Below are 18,349 nucleotides of genomic sequence, written 5' to 3'. Positions count from 1 at the left end.
GTCATTCCACTGTCCCACAGTGTCACCCTGTCCAACCTTGAACTGCCCCTGCTCCATCCTTCCACAGCCATATGAACAATGCACCTGTGCGACCGAGAACTGGACTCTGCCATGGACATAACTCCACCCTCACCCTTCACCGTTTTAATATCATGTACCAATATATAGCACTAAAAATAAATCACTCATTGCACATAAATCATTCTGGAGTCAGCCTGTATTAATTACAAATGTATAACACATTACTTATCAATAATGTTCTGTTATTTATGTGTGGACAACATACCGATGTCAATAAGCATTAGTCCATGGGCTAACCAAGCAGAAGTCACGCAGTGGGTCATACAGCACTGAAAAGGGAAGGGAAAAGTAAACTTCAGTTTAAAAGAACTGGGGGGAAATACACAAAGTAAAGATGCAGGGGGCATTCAGTAAATGTTAAATGGCGTGGGTGATTCCTACCTGTGTGCTACTGAAAATACTGTTGGATAACTCTGTCCCTGTTGTCTGGGTCGTCCTCTTCGTCTTCCTCCTCTTCACGCTCCGCAGGCTCCACAGCTGCTTCAGCCCCACCATCTGGACCATCCTCCTGCAGGAAGGGCACCTGACGTCGCAATGCCAGATTGTGAAGCATACAGCAGGCCACGATGATCTGGCACACCTTCTTTGGTGAGTACATCAGGGATCCCCCTGTCATATGTAGGCACCTAAACCTGGCCTTCAGGAGGCCAAAGGTTCTTTCAATGATCCTCCTAGTTCGCCCATGGGCCTCATTGTACCGTTCCTCTGCCCTGGTCCGGGGATTCCTCACTGGGGTCAATAGCCAAGGCAGGTTGGGGTAACCAGAGTCACCAATTAGCCACACACGTTGTCTCTGTAGCTGTTCCATCACATAAGGGATGCTGCTATTTCGCATCACATACGCGTCATGCACTGACCCAGGGAACATGGCATTCACATGGGAGATGTACTGGTCAGCCAAACAGACCACCTGAATGTTCATCGAATGGTAACTTTTCCTGTTTCTGTACACCTGCTCATCGTCTTTTGGGGGTACTAAAGCCACATGGGTCCCATCAATGGCACCAATTATGTTGGGGATATGTCCAAGGGCATAGAAATCACCCTTCACAGTGGCCAAATCTACCTCCTCAGGGAATACAATGTAGCGCCGCATGTGTTTCGTCAGGGCAGACAACACTCTAGACAAGATTTTTGAAAACATAGGCTGAGACATTCCAGATGACATGGCCACTGTTGTCTGGAATGAGCCACTTGCCAGAAAATGGAGGACTGACAGAACCTGCACTAGAGGGGGAATTCCTGTGGGTTGGCGGATGGGGGACATCAGGGCTGGCTCCAGCTGAGCACACAGTTCATGTATAGTGGCTCGGTCAAGTCGGTATCGTAGTATGATGTGGCATTCTTCCATTGTCGACAGGTCCACCAGCGGTCGGTACACGCGAGGATTCATCCTTCTCCTCGCAAGTCCCAGCGGACGGTGCCTAGGAAGGACAACATGGAGCACAGAGTCAAGCAAGTCACAGGTACGTTCACCACTGCATGCATAGCACACGATTATCTATGTATTGAAAGGCGTGTATGTGTGGCAATGCAAGGCCTAGGCCTGTGTGACGCAGTACAAATAATGCCATGTGGGCCCTTGAAATGGCAGCTGCCTGACCTGTGAAGTGGGACAATGGGATGTGAGGTCAATGCGCTGGCGTGGCACACAGTGGCGGTAGGCGGTCGAAGACCGCTATACGAAGCCACATTGGCTAACATTGAAGCCTATGGGTTTCAGGAGCCAATAATGAGGTGCGCCGGCGGGTCGCGGTACGCACCGCCGCGGTACGCACCGCCGCGGGCGTGACCGCTATTTTCTATCTGCTTAATCACTCGAGACCTGATCTTCCACAGGAGAGGACCTATACTGCAAGTGCTGCTGTGACCTCGGTCTGGAAGTGACAATGGCTGCTGCGACTGGGGAAAGGGCCCCCGCCTTCAGTTCCGAAGAGTTGGAGAAGCTCGTGGACGGGGTCCTCCCCCAGTATGCGTTACTCTACGGTCCTCCAGACCAACAGGTAAGTACACTGGGTGCACATTGAATGGGCTATGCCTGTGTGGAGTGGGGTGGATGCTAAGTTGGTGGGGTGGGGGGCGAATGAGGAGTGCAACGCACGACAGATGAGAGCATGTGCCATATGGCAAGGTTGGGGAGGGGGGGCCAATCGCATCTAACATGCAGGAATATGATGATTTCTCCTTCCCACCCTGTACATGTCAAATAGGTCAGCGCCCATCAGAAAGTGGACATATGGCGTGCCATCGCCAAGGAAGTCCGGGCCCTGGGGGTCCACGTCAGACGGGGCACCCACTGCCGCAAGAGGTGGGAGGACATCCGCCGCGGGACCAGGAAGACCGCTGAGTCACTGCTGGGGATGGCCTCCCAACCTAGGAGGGGTGCCAGTCGTACCCTGACCCCCCTGACGTCCCGGATCCTGGCGGTGGCCTACCCTGATTTGGATGGGCGCTTGAGGACATCACAGCAGACACAAGGGGGTGAGTATCAGCACATTCTGCTATCTCTCTGCGCAGTGGAGGCATCTGGGTGGGGGAGGAGGGTTGGGGGTGACATTAGGCCAGGGCGCTTTCTGTAGTGTAGTCCTCTCCTTTAGGCATGGCCCTGTGCTCCCGGCCCCCACCTCTGTAGGGTGACAAGTACAGCTATCGATGGTCCAGCATCACACATGTGCGCCTTTGTCGTCTTTAGACCTGTTGTCCTAGTCAGAAGTACTGAGTAGTGTACCCCGAATGCGCGGCTTAGTGCATGAGGCTCCTGTGTCTGTCCTCTCCGCCAACGGTGTTGACATTGCATGCACTCAACCTGGTCTTCGTTTTTCTCCCCCCACCCTTCTTCTTCGTCTTCTTGTGCATCTGTGCATTAGCATCATCAGGCGGAGGAGAATTGGCATCGGAGCACGAGGGAGCTGCAAGTCACAAGTCCCCGGTGGGACCAGGAACAGACACCGAGGGCACCAGTGATCCGGAGGGCGAGGGGAGCACCACAACGGGGACGGGTGGTGACACCAGCGACAGCGACACGTCCTCGGATGGGAGCACCCTAGCGGTGGCGGCAACATCCGGGCCCCCCCGCCTCTACAGGTACAGCCGCCACCCAGCGCACCAGCCCCGCCCTCCCAGCAGCCCCTCAGCCTATGCTCCGTGCCCGCTCGCCCAGGAAGGCGGGCGTCTCCTTCGCCCCAGGCACCTCAGCCACTGCCCCTGTTACCCCTGCTGCCCTCAGTGAGGAGGTCATTGATCTCATCAGGACACTCATTGTTGGGCAGACTACCCTTTTGAATGCCATCCAGGGGGTAGAAAGGGAGGTGCATCGGAGCAATGCCTACCTGGAGGGCATTCATTCGGGTAAGGCTGCCCATCAACGATCGTTCAATGCTCTGGCCTCAGCACTGACGGCAGCCATTGTCCCTGTTTCCAGCCTCCCTCTTCTGACTGCCTCCAGCCTGTCTCTGTCTCCTGTTCCTCAGCCTATCCCATCCACACCATCAGACCAGCCTGCACACACCTCAACACCCAAGGGCAGCTCATCCAGACACAAGCACCACAGAACCCACAAGCATTCACGCAAGCAACACCCAGATGCAGACATTCCAACAGTCACTACCACCTCTGTGTCCCCCTCCTCCTCGTCTCCCTCCTCCCTCCCTGTGACGTCTACACTCACACCTGCATGCACACCACCATCAGCCAGTGCTTCCATCACCAGCACACCCTCCAGTCCAGTCCGCACACGTGCAGTCACCACCCCCACTACCATTTACACGTCCCCTGTGTCCTCTCCCACTGTGTCTGTCACCCCCTCTTCCAAGACACACAAACGCAGGCAGACACCCACCCAACAGCCATCCACCTCACGACAGCCTCCAGCACATGCACCTGCACCCAAAGACAGCACACCTGACTCTCCTACAACCACATCCTCTTCCTCCACTTCCATCTCCACTTCTCCTACCTTTTACCTTGGTCCTAAGAAAGTTTTCCTTGCTAATCTTGACCTCTTTCCCTCCACTGACCCACCCCCTCCATCTGCAAAGAGTCCCAAGAGCACCTCAGCCACCACCAGCCCAGCTTTGAGTGTCACTGTGGTGCATGGGTTCTGGAGCCCACCCTTTGCCAGCAGTGACACTTCAATCAGCAGCAAGGGGACAGCCAGACCCCCACCAGGCAAGAAGACCAGGAAGCTAAAGGGCCGCCATGAGAGGACTGACACGGCTGCCCCCAAGGAGCCAAGTTCGCCCACTTCACCAGCCACAACATCTAGGGGAGGCAAGGGCCCGAGAGCCCCATATAAGGAGCGAAAGGGCAGCAGGGCGGAAAAGTCAGGCAGCAGGAGCGCGGAGCAGGAGGGGCCCACAAACCCCATCCCGGGTGTTAAGAAGGACACCAAAGGGCCCAGGACTCCGTCACCGAAGGGTCCAGCAACAGCACGGTCGGAGGGCGACTGAGCAGGGAGTCCAGGCCAGGTCTGGCTCCCTTGACCTACTGGACGAGCACCGCTGAAGAGGGCCCCGCCGTGCAGAAGAGCACCGCTGAACAGGGCCCCGCCATGCAGGAGAGCACCGCTGAAGAGGGCCCCGCCGTGCAGAAGAGCACCGCTGAAGAGGGCCCCGCCGTGCAGAAGAGCACCGCTGAAGAGGGCCCCGCCGTGCAGAAGAGCACCGCTGAAGAGGTCCCCGCCGTGCAGAAGAGCACCGCTGAAGAGGGCCCCGCCGTGCAGAAGAGCACCGCTGAACAGGGCCCCGCCGTGCAGAAGAGCACCGCTGAACAGGGCCCCGCCGTGCAGAAGAGCACCGCTGAACAGGGCCCCGCCATCTCAAGCACCGCTCCGCTGGGCCCTTCATCCCAAGCAGCGCTCCGCTGGGCACCGCCGTCTCAAGCACCGCTCCGCTGGGCCCTTCATCCCAAGCACCGCTCCGCTGGGCACCGCCGTCTCAAGCACCGCTCCGCTGGGCCCGCCGTCTCAAGCACCGCTCCGCTGGGCCCTTCATCCCAAGCACCGCTCCGCTGGGCCCTTCATCCCAAGCACCGCTCCGCTGGGCCCCGCCATCTCAAGCACCGCTCCGCTGGGCCCTTCATGCCAAGCACCGCTCCGCTGGGCCCTTCATCCCAAGCACCGCTCCGCTGGGCCCCGCCGTCTCAAGCACCGCTCCGCTGGGCCCTTCATCCCAAGCACCGCTCCGATGGGCCCTTCATCCCAAGCACCGCTCCGCTGGGCCCCGCCATCTCAAGCACCGCTCCGCTGGGCCCTTCATCCCAAGCACCGCTCCGCTAGGCCCTTCATCCCAAGCACCGCTCCGCTGGGCACCGCCGTCTCAAGCACCGCTCCGCTGGGCCCCGCCGTCTCAAGCACCGCTCCGCTGGGCCCTTCATCCCAAGCACCGCTCCGCTGGGCCCTTCATCCAAAGCACCGCTCCGCTGGGCCCCGCCATCTCAAGCACCGCTCCGCTGGGCCCTTCATCCCAAGCACCGCTCCGCTGGGCCCCGCCGTCTCAAGCACCGCTCCGCTGGGCCCCGCCGTCTCAAGCACCGCTCCGCTGGGTCCATCATCCCAAGCACCGCTCCGCTGGGCCCCGCCATCTCAAGCACCGCTCCGCTGGGCCCTTCATCCCAAGCACCGCTCCGCTGGGCCCCGCCGTCTCAAGCACCGCTCCGCTGGGCCCCGCCGTCTCAAGCACCGCTCCGCTGGGCCCCGCCGTCTCAAGCACTGCTCCGCTGGGCCCTTCATCCCAAGCACCGCTCCGCTGGGCCCTTCATCCCAAGCACCGCTCCGCTGGGCCCTTCATCCCAAGCACCGCTCCGCTGGGCCCCGCCGTCTCAAGCACCGCTTCGCTGGGCCCCGCCATCTCAAGCACCGATCCGCTGGGCCCTTCATCCCAAGCACCGCTCCGCTGGGCCCTTCATCCCAAGCACCGCTCCGCTGGGCCCTTCATCCCAAGCACCGCTCCGCTGGGCCCCGCCGTCTCAAGCACCGCTCCGCTGGGCCCCGCCGTCTCAAGCACCACTCCGCTGGGCCCTTCATCCCAAGCACCGCTCCGCTGGCCCCTTCATCCCAAGCACCGCTCCGCTGGGCCCCGCCATCTCAAGCACCGCTCCGCTGGGCCCTTCATCCCAAGCACCGCTCCGCTGGGCCCCGCCGTCTCAAGCACCGCTCCGCTGGGCCCCGCCGTCTCAAGCACCGCTCCGCTGGGCCCTTCATCCCAAGCACCGCTCCGCTGGGCCCCGCCATCTCAAGCACCGCTCCGCTGGGCCCTTCATCCCAAGCACCGCTCCGCTGGGCCCTTCATCCCAAGCACCGCTCCGCTGGGCCCCGCCGTCTCAAGCACCGCTCCGCTGGGCCCTGCCGTCTCAAGCACCGCTCCGCTGGGCCCTTCATCCCAAGCACCGCTCCGCTGGGCCCTTCATCCCAAGCACCGCTCCGCTGGGCCCCGCCATCTCAAGCACCGCTCCGCTGGGCCCTTCATCCCAAGCACCGCTCCGCTGGGCCCTGCCGTCTCAAGCACCGCTCCGCTGGGCCCCGCCGTCTCAAGCACCGCTCCGCTGGGCCCTTCATCCCAAGCACCGCTCCGCTGGGCCCCGCCGTCTCAAGCACCGCTCCGCTGGGCCCCGCTGTCTAAAGCACCGCTCCGCTGGGCCCTTCATCCCAAGCACCACTCCGCTGGGCCCGCCATCTCAAGCACCGCTCCGCTGGGCCCTTCCTGTCAAGCACTGTTAACGGTTCACTGTGCCCACCATGCCTCCTCCTTGACCAGTGGAGACTGTAATCCACCTGATGGACTGTGGCTTTGCACTCCCCAGGATTGATCAGTGGGCAACCCACCCACTGTAGAGACTTGAGAGACTGTGGCTTTGCACTCCCCAGGATGGCCGAGTGGCCAAGCCACCCACTGTAGAGACTTGAGAGACTGTGGCTTTGCACTCCCCAGGATTGATCAGTGGGCAACCCACCCACTGTAGAGACTTGAGAGACTGTGGCTTTGCACTCCCCAGGATGGCCGAGTGGGCAACCTACCCACTGTAGAGACTTGAGAGACTGTGGCTTTGCACTCCCCAGGATGGCCGAGTGGGCATGGTGGCCCCTTCATGGATCTGGCGTCGTGGGATCATGTGGCTGTGGTGCCCCCCCTTCCCTTCCCCCTGAGGTGCCTGTAGTTTTTTCATCAGATGCCCCTGCAGTGTTCTCTCCAAAGGACTCAGGTCTCCTGTGTGGGCTTTGCCCTTGTGTTGCTACACTTTGGCCCACGGACACTTTGAATCTCGTTAGTTGTGCAGGACTTATTGCCTCGGTTTTTCGTATGCACTGGATATTGAATTTGGATTTTTGAGTTGTTATTGCTATTTGACCGTGACTTATCAGTGGTTTTTATTTCCCATAAATTTCGAGTCACTATTTAATTATGTCCTTGTTTTCTTTACGGGGGTTTGGGTGGTTTCGCTGTGACTTGTTGCTCTGCATTGGTGTGTACATGGTTTGGGGGGGTGGGTGTATCGCGTATGTGTGTGCACGTGACCTTTCGTCCTCCCCCCTCCCCTGTGTCGTAGGTGCAGTACTCACCGTTGTCGTCTGCGCTGGCGTTCGTACTCGTGGTAGATGAGCAGGTAGACGAGAGCAGGTAAGATGTTTAATTCGGGTTCCATGCTGTCCTCCTTCCTCGTGGAGTGCGTAGAGGTGCGCGTTTTCCCATTCGTAGTCTGTTTCCGCTGTGTTTTTATCGGCGGTGCTCCCGCCCCGGAAAAGGTGGCGGATTGGCCGGTCATGATAGTGTGGGCGGAACATTGTCTGCCGCCTGGCTGTTGGCGGTGACCGCCGCGCTGTTTGTCGGTCCCGCCGTGGCGGTCGGAGTGTTAATGTGGCGGGCTGTGTTGGCGGTTCCCGCCAGGGTCAGAATTCCATTTTTTGGACCGCCGGCCTGTTGGCGGGTTGGCCGCCGCTTTATCACCGACCGCCAGGGTTAGAATCACCCCCTATGTCTGGCACAGGCATAATGTGGCACAAGGGATTACAAAGTGGGGCAATGAATGCATTGTGCCACTTTGTAAATATGCGTATGGAAATAGCCTCCTTAACGCCACATCAGTGTAAAAACAATGACGCTAGTGTGGTGCAAGAAGGCGCCATTGGCCTGTAAATATGCCCCTCAGTGTTCATGAACTCGGTAAAAATGGCAACATCAAGCACTGCACACAGCAGTTTAGAAAGTAATGATCAAGTGTATTCAGTTTGACATTCTTGGATATTTGAGATATAACATAGAAAACAAAAAGCTATAAAGGATGATGAAATATGTTTGGACTGACAACTCTAGCACAGAAGGGCACCAGATGTGCCTTGAGCCATCCCAATCGGAAAATATGTTACAAAATTCAGGAAGGTACATATGTTAAAGTCAACTCATGCTTCACTTGGCAAGCACGTTCTCCTCTCACCCAACACTCCAGTGGACAGCACTGTTTATTGTCATGTTTTAATCAAGATTAAATATATTAATGCAACTTTATTTTAGTTAATCCACGTTATCCTATGCTACCAATACGCACGGCATATGTGTAGTTTGTTAAATGGGTTTGAGAAACTGTAGAGTTGAGTCTGTACGAAGTCATTGTGCTCAATGTTGTTGATGCTGTATAATATACAACAGGGTGGCAGTTTGTGATGTGCGTCAAAAGTAGGGTTTTTAACTCTCAGTATAAATAGCCTGATAATCTCATTTGGATCCAGAATTCCCAGATGCGATTCTCCAGCATGTTTAACAGGGAACAAATCCCCCCTCCACGTCCTTGATAAAATACCCAGAGCTACATGTTCACAGGCCATCAGTCCGAAAACACAGGTTCCGTATCTTATTCTCCACTGTATGGGGGACTGTAGGGGGCTCTGGGGGATCAATTCCTCGTCCCAGATAATGCTTGGTAACACCAGGTGCACGATTATTGCCCAATGACACTGGGCAATTGAAGCATGTGGCAGGAAAAACATGCAGCAATGCTATGTGAATCCGCATAGCTCAGAGACTGATTTAAGGGCAGGAATACAAGGAGCCCCGTTGATTGGCATGAGTTGGAGGTGTTTGCAGGGGTTACATGTTAGTAACGGATTACAGCATTAGAGCGTTTAGCTGGCGCTTCTTGTACATGTTAAAAGTACCTAAAATTAAAGACATTAGTTGTTTTGAAACCGAATGTTAATGAATATCTGAAAAAGGTTGCATGAAAGACACACGGATCTGCAGTCAGAATTAAGATGGATTCTCCACAGTATGCTGTAATTAAAGATGGGGGTATATTTTAGGCATTGGTGTGAGCTACTGTTCGACTCTTTGCTTACTGAGATTTAAAAAAGCATACATTTTAAAGGGCAAAAGCAAAGCTTGAGTTTCAGAACTGAAAGTGGTGTTTGCTTGAATGTTAGAGCTGGTTTAGATCACGACACTTTACATAACTCCAGTGACCTATCATTTATTTCAAATTGGACACAGGAGTAAATCACAATTTAGCCACACTGAAAGAAGAATTTATTAGCCCTCTTTTTGATAAATCTTACACCTATCATCTGCTGTATTAGCTCATCAGCAGACGGAACTGAAGCTGTGAAAGGTCAGAGGAGCTGGAAACTGATTGATGGGTAAGAGGGAACTGAAGTGGGTGTGAGCCAATAGATCCCCAAATACAACCACGATGGAAGAAAGCAAGGCAGCCACCACTGCAAGTAGGCGGATGTCTAGTTGGTCAGCAGAGATTTCAGTGGGAACCTCTCGCAGGATGGACTAGTGAAAGTGCCAGGCAGCTGGAGAATTGTTATCCATCACTGGTATAAGCCAATAGGGAACCCTGTACTGTCTCCTGTGGATATGTGAACACACGGCTTGCAGGAACGGGGAAAGCACCTCACGTGCATACTTGGAGACGGGACAATGGCAACTTCTGCCTTGAAAAGGTGGAGGGTCCAGGGACAGGAGAAAGATTTAAGAAAAGCAGCTTTAAGTCAGTCACACAGTCTGTGTGTGGGGGGTGGTAGCAGTCATTGCAGATGCTAGCAGTGCACAGGTGTAAGGAAGAACGTTCAGTGTGCAAGAACAGAGGATGCACCATACATAACGATCTTTTGGATGATAAATTGAAGAATATTTTAAGTCTTCATGAGTATTATTGATATATTGCCTTATGCTAGAAGTCCAGGCTTTACTTCAAAGACAGTAAATGTAGATTTAGCATGACAATGGTTTATTTCCATTAAACGAATTACTTAAGCAGACAACCCAAAACCATCTACCTCTAGCAAGACCTTATATGATGCCCGGAGTTGTGATTTTTATCTTGGCACATTGCTTAGGTTTCAATGCCATTCTGTACACTGCAATTAAATGCGCTTCTAAAACTTGGTAGTGACTAAAAGAGATATTGGACAACCATGGGGAAGTAGACACCCCAACACGTGATAACAGGTGTGAGAACTCGGATTGCCATCTGATGGTGAAACTGACCTAGAATGCCAGTCATGATTGTTCTAAGAAATTCGATAAAATATTGGATCCCTGGAGTTACTTTAATGGTATAGGTAAAATAAGAAAAAAACTTTTCTACCCCTGGTAAGAATAGTATAGCACAAAATATTCTTATTTCAAAGATCTAGTGCAATGGTTCCCAACCTTTTGACTTCTGTGGACCCCTACTTTATGAATACTGGAACCCTGGGCCCCCCACTGAATCACTATTGGAATCTGGGGACCCCTCCCTCATTGAGTCATTACTGAAAGCTGGCGACCTAATCTGTTAATGATATTTAATTTTCCAAGAAGTTGCAGACCCCTTGGGGAGGCTTTGAGGGCCCCCAAAGGGTCTCCGGACCACAGGTTGGGAACCAGGATCTAATGTAATAATAACGCCCGCTTTTATTTATTAGTTGTGGCTTTTAGAAAACAATAACGAGTGAAACCACATTCTACCTTTCCTAATGTATTATTTCAGCCATCACTTAACAAAAACTGTTGAACATTTGTCCTTTTATTTAGGAAATTCATTAAAATTAATCATTTGTGAATCCTTACAAAATGTTTTGCTACTTTACTGTTATTGCTTTGGGTCCTCAACTTTTGATTACAAAATATCTATTGTATTCAAAGGAACTACTGATTACTTTCCTATACACAAGGAATCAGAATTATAATGTATAATTACTCCTTAGATTGCATCCATTGTTAAGCGTCTGTTAATCAGCATCGTCCCTAGAGGATTTATACCTGATGGCAGCAAAAACAGACTATTTGTCCCATATCTATATGGAACCTATTACTTCATAACCTCTCAGTTCTGATTCCTTGTTCTATTCCTCAAGCTTAATGAAATTAAAAACATCACCACCATAGGAGGCATAGAAAGAGACACATTTTAGAAGAACACACACCTCAAATAGTTGGTGCACATTTGTGCTTGCCTGCGTTTGCATGCGTTAGCACATTAAAACCAGACTTTGTGGATTTGCTTACGGCAATGTCACAAGGAAGGTTAAAGTACGGGTATAAAAAGGAATGACTACTTCATTTTTAAAAGGTGTTTTTACTTCAGGAACATCATGTCCACGGTAGAACGCTTTTAGTTCGAAGCCAGAGAGCAATTTCGGAGAAGGTAATTGAATTGCCCATTGGGAATGATATAAAATGGGATGCAGGTGTGTCTTCATCCTTTCGGAGTGGATGTGGAACTATCCAATGTTGTAAAATGTTGAAATCTCTTCAAAGAGGAGGCCAGTTGTTCGGTTTTATAATAAAGAAACTCATTACTGAAATGCTTTTTGCTGCCTGGTGGTAAGTATGTGATGGTCTGGCCTGGTAGTTTAGTTGTTTTGTTCGTAATCTCCTCTGTGAGACATTAGAATGAAGAGGAGTGCATTCCATTAATCCATTTGTGTTTAAGGAACTTTATCAGGTCCTCAAATTCTGGACCCGATTATTAAAGGCCCGGAGACAGCGGAGCTGCTAGGGCTGTAAACAGCTGCAATGCCCAGACCTGACTGCATATTTCAGTTTAGGGGAGCAGAAGAGGCACCCCTCAGCTGAGGAAAAGAATACATTCTCTCCAGCTAGACCCTTCCCCATCCACAGGATAGAGAAGTCCACAAAGCATGTACTAACTCTTTCAAACACGTAGTAAAGGTTCAAGGGTGTTTGCTCATTGTGTCCCTCGCAAGGGAGAAAACATGCCGGTCGGAATCCGTTTTCCAGATTCTTTGTGCTGTTCCCTTCTCTGCGGAAAACAACTTGTTATCGGGAGATAAAGCCCATTATCATAAGTACCGTCCACAGCATCTTCCTGCAGAGATAACGGGGAACTGGTCATAGGGCACCAAGTGCAAAAGATGTACATTAGTATAAAATCACATCAGAATGACAGCACGTTGAGATGCATAATCCCTTAGTGCAACATCAGCATACATTTGGAAAATATTTATCAGTACAATGCACACTATAAATAAAATTATTTTTAGGTGGAAAATCACTCAGATTACAGTAAGAAGGACTCGTATAACACGTGAACAAAATCAACCTTTGTGGAATATCATCAGTAGTCTACAAACACATTCAGGTGTGCAAATTCACATTCAAAAGCATAATCACCCTTAATGGAGCATGATCAGGAGTCTGGGTGAGACGGGCCTGTAGGGCAATCAGGCAGTGCTTGATGGGGCCAGTCTGACAGGTCACTGTGTGGGACATTTAGTGGCTGTGTTTGGGCCACTACTGTGCCTATACGTGAGCTGGTATTTCCTGTTCAAAAGTTTCAATTATAAAACATCTTGCAGTGTTAATCGGTCTACTGCAAAACAGTGCATGTAACCATGAACGTCAATGCTGCAAAATGTCAGGGATATCGGAAGTGACATCACACGCTCTTTGAACTTCACTTTCACTCATACACAGGCTTACAAATAAACGCACATTTACACATACAGACACTCTCTCACATACATACTATCATCCGCAAGCATGCACACGGCATACATTTAAAGGACTTTTCTTACTTACCTCAGCTGCCAAGGAAGGTCATGTTCCAGCTAATTCTACTCTGTTTTTATTATATCAATAGTAAATAATGTACTATTATTCACTATTAGTGTAATGAGAAAAATGTCAGAAAACAAAGAGTGGAACTCTGTGTCTGAGGTGTCACTGATTCTGCCACCTGTGAGGCCAGGGGTTGCAAAGGCAGTGCCTGAGGTCGCAAGAGGCAAGTTAGGGGGTCGAAGTTGTGACCCCTGGAGACCCCTAAATTACGTTAATGCATGTAACCTGTTGATTACATTTTGGAACTCAGAATAAGATGATGCAGTTACCTACAGTGAGTACAATCTATAACAGTTACTGATCTGTACTGTAAGTAGGTAGAATATATATATATATATATATATATATATATATATATATATATATATATATATTTAAATATATATATGTATATATGTTAGTATACACAAAAAACACAAGACACTAGGACAAAGACATTTCCATATTGATATAGCATTAATAAGTTCAAATAGCAATTATAAAACGACCCATGAATATAAAAAAAAAAACGTTTTCTCTAACTTTGAGCTGTCAAAGGAAAAAGTCCTTGGAACAACAGCAAAACCCTAAAGTAGAATAAAAATGTTGGCCATACCTCAAAAGAGCACCAAAGAGTGGGTTAGCAAATATGTCATATTCTGCTACTGTGCTTCGAAATAATGCTCTGTTTAGGAACTCAAAAGAGAGAGAAATTGATTTTATCATTTGTGGATTTGTGGATTGCTCCAGAATTAAAATTCGGAACTTGTTAACTCTACATTGATATGGAAATGTATTTGTGGTTGGGTCCTATTTTTTGTGCAAATATTATTTGTGATCTCAGGATTAAGTACGACACATACAGTAATTATAGATGTGGCAGCTAACACCACTATCCTCCAGTTTTCCATAGAAAACATTTCTGCAGGTCAAACCTGCTAAATGTTATCAGGGGGAAAATGCCCGATAGTTACTGGGACATGCAGATTTTGGTGTGGTAAGCACCAAAATGTATTGTATTACCCATTATCAAAGACAGACTCATAACCGGATGCTATTATTCGCACACAATTAAAGAGTCAAATGTCATTGGTTATGATAAATATTGGCCATAACACTCTCCCACTCGTAAAGAGGGCCTAAAGGTTTGATTTAGAGGTTGACAGTAACATCGGTTTTGCCAATAAACAGCAACTATGCTATAACCACTCTGGTGGTTGAATAACTGTCCTCTGATAGGTTCTACAAAAGTTTAGGAGGGACCCCATCAGAAATGCCCGACACCATTGTCGGAGTGGTTACAAGCTTGAAAGATCACCAAGGGACTAATAACAAACTGTCATCAACTGGTAAGGGTAGTGTGGCTTACATTCTAGATATATGGGTACTGACAATGTACTCTAACTTTTGGAGTGCATTTCCAGTGCACACTATTGCTAGCAGACATTTTGCCTTGCCATTGACAGACTTTCCACAAGATGCTTCCTCTTAAAACCCCTCCTCTTTTTGCAGTGACAGCCACTTGAATAGAGAGCTCCTAAACACAATAAAAAACAGCTTGAGAAGCACCACAAACTCTACCCCTCTTTGAAGGGATCTACACCAGCCACAACACCTGTGGCAGTATCATGATGGACTGCACTGGCTCAGGCAACAGACTAGATCTTGTTTTTATACGGCAGTATGTCTAGTGAATTAATTGAAATATTTAAAGTCAATATTTATCCAGGTTAGAGCTGTACTCTAAATAGCACAGCTCAGAAACAGAAGGAGGCAAACCCTGCTCACTGTTTCCGAACTGCACTGTCTGAAGATCACCCCCCCCATACTTTGAGAAATATCAGATTAAATGAATTTCCTTCACACAATGCAGCTGCATAAAAACCAATTCTCTTATCTGTGTTGGAAGACAGGGTCCTTATAATAGGACCACATAATTTCAAATCTATAGCTCAACCTGTTCGTGGGAAGTTTGTCATTGCTGTTTAAAATAAAGGTGCCGAAGCCAAGGCCTGTTAGTGTTTGAGAGGTTGTGAAGAAATATATCAAAGCAGCAGTAACAGTTATCATAAACATAACATATGCATGCCATTAAAGCTTTGATTACGGGCGCCCACCTCAGAATTCCCAGTACCCTCAGACCTGGTGAATTATAGAGACAGGAAAATAAAGGGGATTATAAGGTTTCGGGCGTGACATAAAGGAATCATTTTTTCCTCTGACTATTGCAGCATGTTTTCAATGGTCCTTCACAAGAGATTTTGGTTGCTTATCCTGTGAAAAAGAAAAGCTTGCAATTCTTTTGGGCCCGGGAACATCCTTTTTAAAGGCTATTCTGGACAGCCTGCACTTTTAGTTTTTTTAATTTTTTTTTGCTGAGAATACAATTTGCATTTCCTAACAAAATGTTTTCCACTGAACACTGTTTACCTCTGAGAAGCTACAACTCAGAGACGTTTCCGAGCAACACGATGATTAGAGCTCGTTGTCCTCTTGGAACATTGTTATAAAAGGACCCTTTAGTAAGCTATTTGTTTTTGTTGTCATGACATTGTAGCATATTGCATCACTTTGCCACAGGACTTAATTGCTCGACCAAATGAAATGATTAAATGTTTATCTTTAAAATAGATCCAGAATGATCAAAATAATCGAGAAAGTGCATTTTCATTAGTGCAAAACACACAGTGACCACAGAAGTAAGCATCTTAATTTGCATACGTACCAAAAAGAAAAGGATTTTGATGTTCCCATTCAGGAGTCATTATACAATGTATGCTAAAGGTGCATTACTGTTCTTCCATCCCGGCAAATCCCATCCTCACTATTGTAGTACCTCAGAATTATTGTAGGAAACCTGACAGAAAAAATAAAGGAGCATTTGAAAAACGGAAGCACTGTTTTAAAGGGTGAATGATTTAGACTCAACACATACAAACTAACTGAAACATGTTTAAAGGACACACTTTAAATAGTTGATCTCTGGCTATAGTGGTATGAAATACACATTTCAGCAAAACAGGGCACCCTTTTTTTTGCATTTCCACGTTCATATAAAAAAAAAAAAACACGGGTCCTAACGTACAAAAGATTGCACTGACCATGCTGATATTGCAATTTCAAAGTCACATTACCAGGAAGCGTGTCGCCATTTGTAATGCCGTTCTGAATGGCAGTGCACTCATTGCAAGCCCTTGGGCTGCAGAGTACAGGGAGTTGTCAAGGAGCGTTTCTTCTCCCTTTGCAGCTCGCAGTGGTATGCACAAGTGCTTTAGAAACGTCTTTGCTATCTTGTTTCATAAACTTGTTAACAACTGCCGAGGGCAGGCCATAGCAATTTCAAAGTGTAAGTTGTCAATATTTGCTAGCCTAGATTTGCTTATTCAGGTTTGGACACAGGTGCGAAGAGGCAGTGGCCCCACACACCAGTACATGACCTTCCTGATGTGCAGTCCACAATGTGCCACTCTTTGGGCCCTTCTAAGGGACATGGGTCGCAATGCAGACACATGACAAATGACGAGACGGTGGTCTGGTGACACATGCAATCAACTGGCCCTACAGTTGCTTCATTTCACAATGAGTAGAAAGCTGATTCCATTCACAATAATTTCAATGGAGTGGGAGGTTTTAAACTTTCTTGAAAATTGCCTTTGGACGTAGGAATCTCTAGCACCACAAACAGCCAGACTGATCACAGCACAACGAAAAACAATACATTGTAGGCAGCCTCTGTGCACGAGGCCTGTTGAAAACATTCTGCTATTACAGAGACTAGGCAACTGCACCCTTCATTTCCAGAACTTCTGCTTGCTATGTGAAACTACATGCTGAAGTATCTTTGAAAGATGCCTGCTTCAAGCTTTTACCATCAGAAAAAATAAAATAAATTCAATATTATGGTGTCGTTATGAGTGATGTGGATTTAAATGTAATGATAAGTTGGACAATTTGGCTGAAGAACTGTGTATAGTGTTCCTGGCAACAAGAGAGCAACATTAGTTGCTGACTTTAATGTAGCTCTGAATCTCTTCCAAGATCTAACAGTAGTTAGAAAATATAAAGAACAATGTAACATGAAGGGTGTATTGAAATGAATAGATCAACTACCCCTAAAAGATATCCGAGGTTAGACAATTTTACAGAGTGATTTGACTTGTTACTCTTATGCACGACTGATGCCTAAGAATTGGCTACATGTTGGACAGTAAAAGGGATTGCATTGAATTAATCATGAAAACCTGCACGTTTCAGAACATCCATATCTCAAAATGGCACACAAGAAATCCTGATAAATTAAATTAATCACTTCAAAGCAATAAATATTTGGTTATGCATTTCCCCGCAGAAATTCGTGACTTTTTGTAAAACAATAAAATCTTCAATTCGAAATTTTAATATTATTTCATAATAATAAATCATGTTTGAGGGACTTACTAGCAGTTTTCTCCTCAAATAAATAGAGAGACTGGAGGATTTACTAAAGCTGGAATTAGTCTTAAGAAAGAATCAGTCTTAAGGCCCATGGGAAAAAAAGTCTACAGATTAAAAATAAAAGATATGTTATTGAAGGACAGATGTAAGAACGTAAATATTAAGCTAAGAAACATTAAAGGGAGAGGTGTGATTTACTTTGTTTAGATTCTGTCAAAAATATAGGCACACAGGACAAAAATCAAAATGAGTATTTTATTCTGCTATGATTCTTATGAACGTCCGAAGATTTATTGAAGGCAAACCTTGGCTCTACAATTCATTATTAGCATTTAAAAAACATGCTTGGTGCTTGTCGACATGCGTTATTTGAATACCACAAACGTTTTGGAAAGAAACATGGAATACAATTTAACTAATCTTAATGGTATCAATTCTGCTCACTTGGACTAGGAACCTGTTTGGTGTATGATTCTGTGGTACTGCTTACTCTGAAAACACTAGTATACTATTTGATATTGTGATAGGAGCTACTTCCTTTGCAAAATGTAGACAGAACATACTCATATGTTCCATTTGAAATGGTGGACAAACTAATAAAAATACAATATGACTTCACTTCAAATAAGCTCTGCAAACAATCCTAACAAATTCCAAAATTTTGATTAAAGCAGGTGTTTGTTACATATATTTCTATCCAAATGAACAACGTTTGTAAGTACGACCTTGCCTTTTAAAGAATCGAGATTTTACCTTTATTTTGTTTTGTTTATTTTTAAGTGGATTCTCTCAATCTC

Source organism: Pleurodeles waltl, chromosome 3_1 (genome assembly GCF_031143425.1).
Source record: "Pleurodeles waltl isolate 20211129_DDA chromosome 3_1, aPleWal1.hap1.20221129, whole genome shotgun sequence".
Classification (NCBI taxonomy): Eukaryota; Metazoa; Chordata; class Amphibia; order Caudata; family Salamandridae; genus Pleurodeles; species Pleurodeles waltl.
The sequence above is the reverse complement of the archived record's forward strand: the minus strand, read 5'-3'. Positions refer to the sequence as shown.